We start from the raw sequence: 9,058 nt of genomic DNA, 5'->3' as shown, positions 1-9,058 counted from the left end.
CTGTAAGATGATGAGTTAGTTATGTCAGAAATGTAAAAAAAAAAGGGGGGTCACCGACTTCGTTTTGGAGAGAACATGCCCGGAAAACACCCAAAATGTGACAAAATCGGGCTTCGTTAGCGAATAAGGCCAGTGTCTGTAAACCCAAATATATTGCAATCAAATCTTTGAAGTGAAATCTTCTCTGCCAAATATTATTTAAGTGGACTTATTAAGTGAATTTAGTCAATTGGTGTGGTTCCTTAAAGATCAAGTTCACATTTAGCGACCACAGTTTCACGTGCCTTGCAGCCGCAAGATGGCAGGATTTGATGTCCCGTGAGCAGAAATCTTGAAATTTTTTAAACTTCCCACATTGATTTTTTGTTCATTTTTGGACAACGTGGAGAGAAATGTAAATAAAATCCGTTTCTGGAAAGAAAAATGGGGTCACCGAACGTCCAAGACCGTTAAATCCAGGCAAAGCTATAGCAATGGCCTTTTGCCCTATCATTTCTCATTTTATTACTTAGCGCGCGCGCTCGTGTATGACGTGGCGTGTGCATTTGCGTGTGCAGTAAGGATGCGCAGAAACAATTGGCGCGAACGTCCTTAAATCGCACAGCTGATCCATATTTTAGTCCAAGGTTTCTGAAAATGCTTGCATCCGCTTCTCTTTTAAGAAGATCCGCAATTGCTGAGAAGTGTGTTATTTCCTCATCTAGGCGTGAAACAAACAAGGAAAACCTTGCAACCCTAACTCATATTCAAATACTGCATGTCTCAATGTGAAGGCAGTTGGGTGGGGGGATAAAGTAGGCATGGAAAATTTTGTCATTCACGCACAATTGGGCAGCTTACGACTGGGATTACGATCTTACAGCACAAAGAGACATTCGGAGTTCGGCAGCCATTCAGTGTTCTGCAAAACTAAGATATGACTCGTAAGGAAAATTAAAACGTACAAGGCGAAAGAAGGCACAGATCGAGCGGGTCAGAACTATGTGGGTATCCAGAAGTGACTTAAATCTTTAACCTTTTTCGAACAGGGCCGCTGAAACCACTTCCTGGGAGTTTCTTTATAAGCTTACCTTGAAACTTCTGGGCGAAATCATCATCACCGAAGAGCTTTCTAACGCGGTCGATGATAACATCTTTCTCCTGTAACTTGTGTACTTCCGAAGACTCTGACATTCTCAACAACTTTTAAACTGAATTTTCCATCAATGAATATATGAACAACAGCTCAAAAGGTAACCGTCCGGACTTACTTACAGCCACCACCAAAAAGGAATAAATCTAAGCTTGCTTTCCAATTTTACCCCTCAGCTCCGGTTGTTTCCCGCCTTTTTGGTGCAATTTCATAGAATGCGCTATTAGATTGGTAGCTAACAGACAGCTTCTCTGATTGGCTAACTGATTGGATTGAGGAGAATGGGTCAAATGCTTAGTAGCCGTGCCTGCAACACAAAATGCGGGACTCTTCGAGCGTGAAAGCTTGGTTAAGGGAAGACATATCTGCTTGTGATTGCAGTGCAAGAACATTCAGGCATGTTCACTGCCCTTGTTTTTGGCGTCAGGGAAGTGCGACCGATAGAACTACCGAGTTACGGCACTGGAGAGAAAACTGCCTGCTTGCTAGTGTGGTTGGAAGTGACAGCACTTCGGACAGCTTGGCAGACATTGATAGTGATCATGAATCAATTGCAAGGCCGAACTCATCAGCAAGTCCTTCAACTCCAGGAACAGATGAATTTGATGACAGTCTTAGCAAAGGATCAGACGAAAACAGTGCTAATCCCATCTGTCCAGAACTTGAAGCTGTTAAACCTGCGGAACGTCAAGGTATGGAACCTCTCAACCCTCTTAAAAAAGTTATTCTAACAGCAGTTCTTGACGCTCTGAAAATTATGGATGAAAGTGGATCATCTGTTAAAACCTTTGATGACATTCTGAGCTATGGAAAAACAATGTTGTACACTTAAATTGATGACAATGTTGACCTTGATGTTTTGAGTACAATGTGGCCCAAGGATTGGAATGATGTTCAACTTTTAATGAGGGAAGAAGGTTTTGATGATGTGAAGGAATATATCATATGTTTCTGCCGTACCGAAAAGGTAATTAAAAGAAATGGTAAAACACATACCAAATTTGTTTACAGTGGAAATTTCAGCATCATGGACAACAAGGATGCTTGTTGTACTCACTGTGGAAATAAAGGCTATCTCAAATATTACTATTTGGGATTGGAAAGTAAGATTAAAAATTGGTTCAAAACTGAACCAATGTTCAAAAAATGCTTTCTCATTGGAACCAAAGAGAACACTGGCTTGGTAGAGAGGAAAGTTGGCCACTGAAGCAAGAGTTTTGGGATGGTCAACGGTGGATAGATCTTCAATGGTTTTGGGACCCTAGCAAGATTTGGCCACTTCCAACTGTCTGTGTTCATTGTAGTACCATCATTTCTGTGGATCATTTGACTGCCTCCCCTGAGGGAATTGATAATTTGAAGATTGTGACATGCCCTGGATGCTTTGAAACTTTCCACCATTCTATGAAAATGGCAAGAGGTTCCCCATTGAACTTGGCCATCATAGGCCACTGGGATGGGTGGCAACCATTTGGAACAAGTTTCAGAGGATGTGGTTCCAGTTTCGATCGGTGTCATGTTGGTGAAGTGTACGTTGTTGGGTTCGTCCCTTGTTCTGACCTGCCTGAGGATTTACCAGAGTATTTAGATCCTTTCCTCAAACCACTAATGGACGATCTTTATAATGGATTTATTTCGGGTTATAACATTCCTTATCCTCTACAGTTCACAAGTGATGAATTCCATTCTTCTGAAACTGAAATTATCTGGTTATTGCTTTTATGTTGGACAGGAGACCACCCAGGGCAGTGTGAAGTCGGCAAGTTTCTCAATCAAGGGAAATGTGGATGTAGAAGAGAGAAACTACATGGAAAACAACTACAAAATTCATCTAACAATCACTACTATTATGGGAACAACAGATATCATGGTCGCTACCCGTGGGAAAAACGGCAAATTGAGAAAGAGTTGGAAAACTTGTATGACATTGAAAATGAGACAAGAACAAGTGTGAGAAAAGCATTGTCATCAAAACTTGGTTTCACTGGAATATCACAGCTTCGCAAGGTTTTGTATCCTTTATATAAATTTGATGTCACAAGGGACATGGTTTATGATGTTTATCACACTATTCCTTTAAATGTTGTTAAAAACCAACTGACCAGACTATTGGAACTTGAATTGGTGGACACAGAATACCTTGACAAGCAAATAAGAGAGTTTCCTTGGAGCAAAGAATTAAAGGATGGGAGACTTCCAAGACCAGTTGGCAAGGAATGCAAAGGGATTGGTCATTGGAAAGCACAAGGGCTTCAGAAATTTTCTTTTTCCATGACAAATTCTATATTTGAAGTCAAATTTCAGGATGATGAAGAGTTCCAAATTCAAACCCTTGTGTCGTGACTGACAGAATTGCACTTTTACAGTGGCAGGCTGGGCTGGACTGATGAAATGACAAGTGTTCATTTCAAGATAGCACAGAGACTCAACATACTTGTTGAAGAAGTGCAAGGACTGCACATGTGCACCATTTCTTTGCATAATTTGTTGCATATTCACGAGGACATTAATTTTTCCACTTGTGACAATTATTGGTGTGCAGTGTTTGAAAGGGCTGTCAAACACTATGTTAAAAAGTCACACAACTGCAAAGGAATTGAACGAACGTTTGCAAGTTCAGAGGCACGGAGAGAGTTTCTGAAATCACTTGGAGGTACGGAAGTGGCCACTGAGCTTGGGAAGCACAATGTTAAACAGGTGAGATTTTCAGTGATTGTATTGAATTTATTACATCTAATTTATTTTAATCCTGGAGTAGGGAATCAAATGGAATTTGGTTGCCAAATTCCTGGTTTAATATAATACCCCGTACAAAACAATTCAGAATTAGGTTAAACAAAAATTGACTTTTGAACTCCTTGACATTCAGTTACTCTGAAAGGTAAGCTATGATGATTAAAGGCAGAGGTTGAGCAGAGCTCTTGAAAGTGATTGAAGGATGCACTAATAGTAAGGTTCCAAATTCTATTTAATGTTGAAGTTACTGCAGATAGGGAACTTCTCTTTCTGCTCCAAAATAGTTTTGTTTTTTTATAGGGACAGGGTGATATCCTATCTTTACTGATTATATTGGTTTCTACAATTAAATGCAATGGGATGAAAATCTTATTTGTTGTTGTGAAACGGCATTGATACAGCTGCAATTTTTTTGTTTCCCAGGGTGTTGTAAATTCAGTTGAGACTGGAAAGAAGATTGCCTGTCAAGACTCAGCGCCAAGACAGGCTTACCTGATTGGCTCAGCAACAAACATCAGACCCCTACAAAGAGATAGTCAGTTGAAAATAGCAAGTGCATTGTCTGTTCCAGTTGACCTGGTGTCATCCTCAGCTTTGTTTTCAAAAAGATGGCTTTTGAATGATGTGGGATATGATGGTACCATGTGTTGTAGTGGTGATTACGTTTTAATTGCAAACAATGGTCAGGAGATTGTGGTTAAGATTGAAACAATGTTATCAGTTAACTGTGGGAGTGATTTATGTAGAATAGTAGGAATGGGCTACTTGTACTCCTTCCACCGAGATGCATTTGGGCAAATGTCTTGCAACTACTGGACTGGTTTCTCCAAAGTTCAAAAAAAATCCAGTAAGAGATGTCACTTTTTTTCTGGCAGAGAACATCTTGAGAAAAGTTCTGTTATATGACTGTGGTAATGATTTGATGACTGTTGTGGACTATATGCGTCCATGGAATCATTTCTCATGTGTGCCTGTGCATGCTGAAAAGGGTGATATGTTGCTTATTCAGGGTGAAGGTCCCACCGATGTCTGCTATGGTCATGTACAAGATGTAGATTATCTAAACAAGACAGTTGATGTGTATTTTTTCATTGAGAGTCATCAATGTCAAAATGTTTTTGTCCGTGAATCTCGTGGTAGAGGTGCGAGAAACACGGTGTCTTGGAGGTCTGTGATTGGACTTGCCCTGGCATGTGTACTCGGGATTCTTGAAATAATGTGTGGTCCTGTTACTGTAAAACTGTAGTTACAAAACAAACTGTTTTGTAAAGGTATCGTCAGGAAACTGATGGTACTGAATTACCCTGAAGTAAAATGAATGAGTACATATGTACACTGTAATGAGCAAACTGTGCAGTTAATAACGTTATTTGAAACTTTTAAAGGATACATGTGTAGATGTCAACGAGGTGATATCTTTTTAGACTTACCATGCAAAACTGGAATACACCAGTGAGTGTTTTGAGGCAAAAGCTGGGAATCATTAATTTGGGGTTATAAATCCATTGCAATTTTGGAATAACATGGGCTATATCTCTTCATATTGTCTACAAGTCATTCTTAATTTTTGGGGGAATTTTTCCTTTTTATTAACAATTTTTGGAAGATCTTGGGCAAATGTTCACTTTTTATTGATAATTTTGGGTATCATATCATTACTTGGAGCAATTTTCCCAAAATTTTCCCTTTTTCACAATATTGGCAGTAATAATAATGGCTTTATTCAGCATTTCCACAAGGTGGCTCTTCAAGGTGGCAATAACTTGTTGGGAAAGTATTCCCATTTTCTTTTCATTTCTGGGAATAACTTGGGAAAAGGGTTCCCTTTTTATTCCCAACTTGGAATAACTTGGGGACATTTTCCCATTTTATTCTCAAGACTGGGAATAACATGGGAAAATATTCCTTTTGTGTTCTTATGTCTGGGAAAAACTTGGGGAACTGTTCCCATTTTATTCTCAAGTCTGGAAATAACTTGGGAAATTTTTCCAATATATTCTCGAGTCTGGGAATAGGTTGGGAAAATCTTCCCATTTTATTCTCAAGTCTGGGAATAACTTGGGGAAATGTTCCCTTTTTCTTCCCAATTTTAGGAATAACATGGGTTAATATTCACAGTATTTTCCCAAAATTGGGATACAAGAAAAAGCACAGTGTATTTCCCAATAAAAACCCATTCATAGGATGCAAGGAGACAGCTACTTCCCAAAATTAACCCAAAAAAGGAATTTCTTGTCCCAGGTTTTTCCCATGTAATTCCCAACTGGGAATCTTGAAAAGTTTCCTGTGTAGAGGGTCTGAGTTTTTCGGGTCTGGGGTCTAAGTTTTCGAGGTCTGAGTTTTCGAGACACCCGTCAAATCTGCTAACCTAAAAATACTTCAAAACGACTTGGTCAATGTATACTATTCTGACCATGATGCAATCAAAATTAACATTCAAAAATTCACGATGACTTAAGGAGGCTCGAAAGGGTTTTCAGCTGAGCGCGCGCGTAAGCCACACACGCAATTCGTAAGCTGCTTGCGTCAGCTTATGATTTAAATGGGTCACCAGAAATAAACAAATACCGCTAGTTTCGCTTACCTTTCTCCAATTCCTATATACATGGCATATAAATAGAGATCTCCTATTCACGAAAACTACGAAAATTCTACTTAAACGGTTTAATAGTTACTTAAATCGGTTTGTGTTGACCTGTAGCTCCACTCGCGCGCGGACTCGAATGAGCGGGTGACGCATGCGTAAATGCTGATCTTGTAACCCCCTAATTTTTCCTGATTTTGCAACTTTACTCGTTTATATCTCTGCCTCTGGACGGTGAATTTTTTTTATTTTTTGCATGTTAGCTTAGATTAATTTAAACCGTTTGTCTTTCAAATTTAAAAAAATTCTGTACGTGAAAAAAAAAATTAGAGACACAAGTCAAAAAAACTTATTTTTCTGAAAAACTGACCTACAGATTTTGTTGAATCTTAAATATTTTAGAGAGTATTTCTAACATTATCTGGTAACGATGAATGGGAAAATTTCACCGTCCCGTTTCTTCAAAAAGGACCACATATTTTGATTTTAAGGCTCAAAGAAATGCCTAATATCGTTGCCATGGTAACATTATTTTGGAGGAAAACATAATGTGAGAAATCTACGATAGGTACTTAATACCCTGGCCAAGTTTCGTCTTGATATGATTGCCCTAACTGTATCTAAGGACAGAATATGTTTATTTGTTTGAAAAAAGGAGAAACTATTTCGAGCCTCCTTAAGATTATTGCTGAAAAAATGCTTGACACAGTAAATTTAATAAAAACATTCGAGTTCAAAATACCTTTTCTTTCACAGTAAGGACGCTTGCTGCTGTGTGACTACCTGATAATCAATACTGCCATGAATTCACCTCCAAACAGCCTGTTACTACAGTGATCTGTATGATTTGTATGCCAAACTTACCAAGGAAACAACGTGTCTAAACATAGGATTCAAAAACTGAGATCGAATTGAGAGCATAAATAGTGCATGGTATTCAATCGAAATCATTCAGACAAAGAGTTCGCTTACAATAAACACACAGCACACTGCTTCTATTTATATTAAGGGCAAAAATGTGGATATACAGTACAATCTTTCAGCGAGGCAAATTTTTTATGTACTTTTACTTAGAGCTTTGAGTGGATCATTGGTCAATATTTTCTACAAATTTTTAACCAATCAGAAATAAAATGATCCTGCAGGTGACTACCCTGTTTGTAAGAGGTAAGTTTAAAAAGAAACCAATGAAATTTAAGGATCCTAAATTCTACTATAAAAGCGTGTTAGAAAACTTAACCTGCCATTCACCAACCAACGTCCGTCATGTTCAGTTTACCATGCCTAATGAGAAAGGTACAATGCCAGATCGTTCCAGAAGTTCCAAAAATTCGACAGAATCGCCCAAAAAGATCTCTCGACATCTATCAAACGTTCATTGTCCACACAGAAATGGGAAGCACCAGGAGACACTTTCGGGCCGAAAGTCGCGGTGCTTGAAGAAACCACCATCGGATATGTCCATGAAATATCCCATCCCAGAAGAAACGAGGGAAATACTCTGGATTACTGCACCTTTTTACTCCAAACGGCAACAAAGAACATCGAGGCCCTGCTGTATAGCCCCCATAAAAGACCTCTACTTCTTGAAAGTCAAGAAAGACACGTTCCTATTAAGCTCACTTACTTTACCTACACTCAAGCGAATGATAAAATTATCGTCAATGAAGTGACTAACATTAGTACTCCACAACAGAGTGAATATTCTTTTCAACATCAAACCCCTACAGAACCTCAAGCAGCAAATATCAAAGTGTTAGATGTGCTCAATACTTCCACAGAATGGGACGTTGTCACAGTTCAAGGCAAGATTTTGGTTTGAAAGACCAGCGTATAGTTGGAAGTCCCCACAAAATACTCAAGCTTATGAAAGCGTTTCTTGACGATGGATCTGGGAGGATTGCCATAGATATTTGGGAATCTCACATTGAGGATGTCAAAAAATGCTGTGTTAAAATAATTTCTTTTCATTTGCATAGACCAAGTTTATAACTTTGCCAATGTTCAAGTCAAAGTCTGGGATGGGAGAAAGAAGCTTGCAACCACTATGCGTACAGCCATTCAAGCTATTGACGATCAACTGTTACGTGATCTACCAACAAATCCTCAAGATAACTGAGGTTGACTCCATACAGACGATACCTAAGTATTTAGAGTGCGTCCATTGTAGCAAAGGTATAATCCAAGGAACATGCACAGATACGATCATTTGTGAACACTGTGGCTACATGATGAAGACAGAGTCCTGTCAGACAAAAGTTGTTTTGAAGATAGTCATTAAGATGGATGACCAGGAAGTAGTTTTCAAAATTGATCATCCTCTACTCGAAAAGATGTATCCTGGTGTAATCTCTATGGATCACTCGGTCTTAGGAATAGAGTTGCTTTATGGTCTTGTGGATCATACTCTTGTGTATAATACTGAAAACTTTAATGTTTTGGATATCAGGGTTTAATTATGATATCATGTCAACACTTGACTATACTGTTAAAGAACATGTTATACAAACTTCTGGAACTTTGTTTGCTCTATTTTCAACATTGTTCGCATTTAAACAATATGCTTCGATTTTTGTTGTGAGGAATACTGTGTTACAATAAAATTG

At 38.6% G+C, this 9,058-nt stretch overlaps 1 pseudogene; it reads left to right on the top strand.

Moving 5' to 3' along the window:
- The first annotated feature begins 1,451 nt into the window (after positions 1–1,451).
- On the top strand, positions 1,452–8,908 carry LOC137981599 (uncharacterized; annotated as a pseudogene).
- The last annotated feature ends 150 nt before the right edge of the window (positions 8,909–9,058 follow it).

The sequence above is a fragment of the Montipora foliosa genome, chromosome 13 (assembly GCF_036669935.1).
Source record: "Montipora foliosa isolate CH-2021 chromosome 13, ASM3666993v2, whole genome shotgun sequence".
In the NCBI taxonomy this organism is placed as follows: Eukaryota; Metazoa; Cnidaria; class Anthozoa; order Scleractinia; family Acroporidae; genus Montipora; species Montipora foliosa.
The sequence above is the reverse complement of the archived record's forward strand: the minus strand, read 5'-3'. Positions and strand labels throughout refer to the sequence as shown.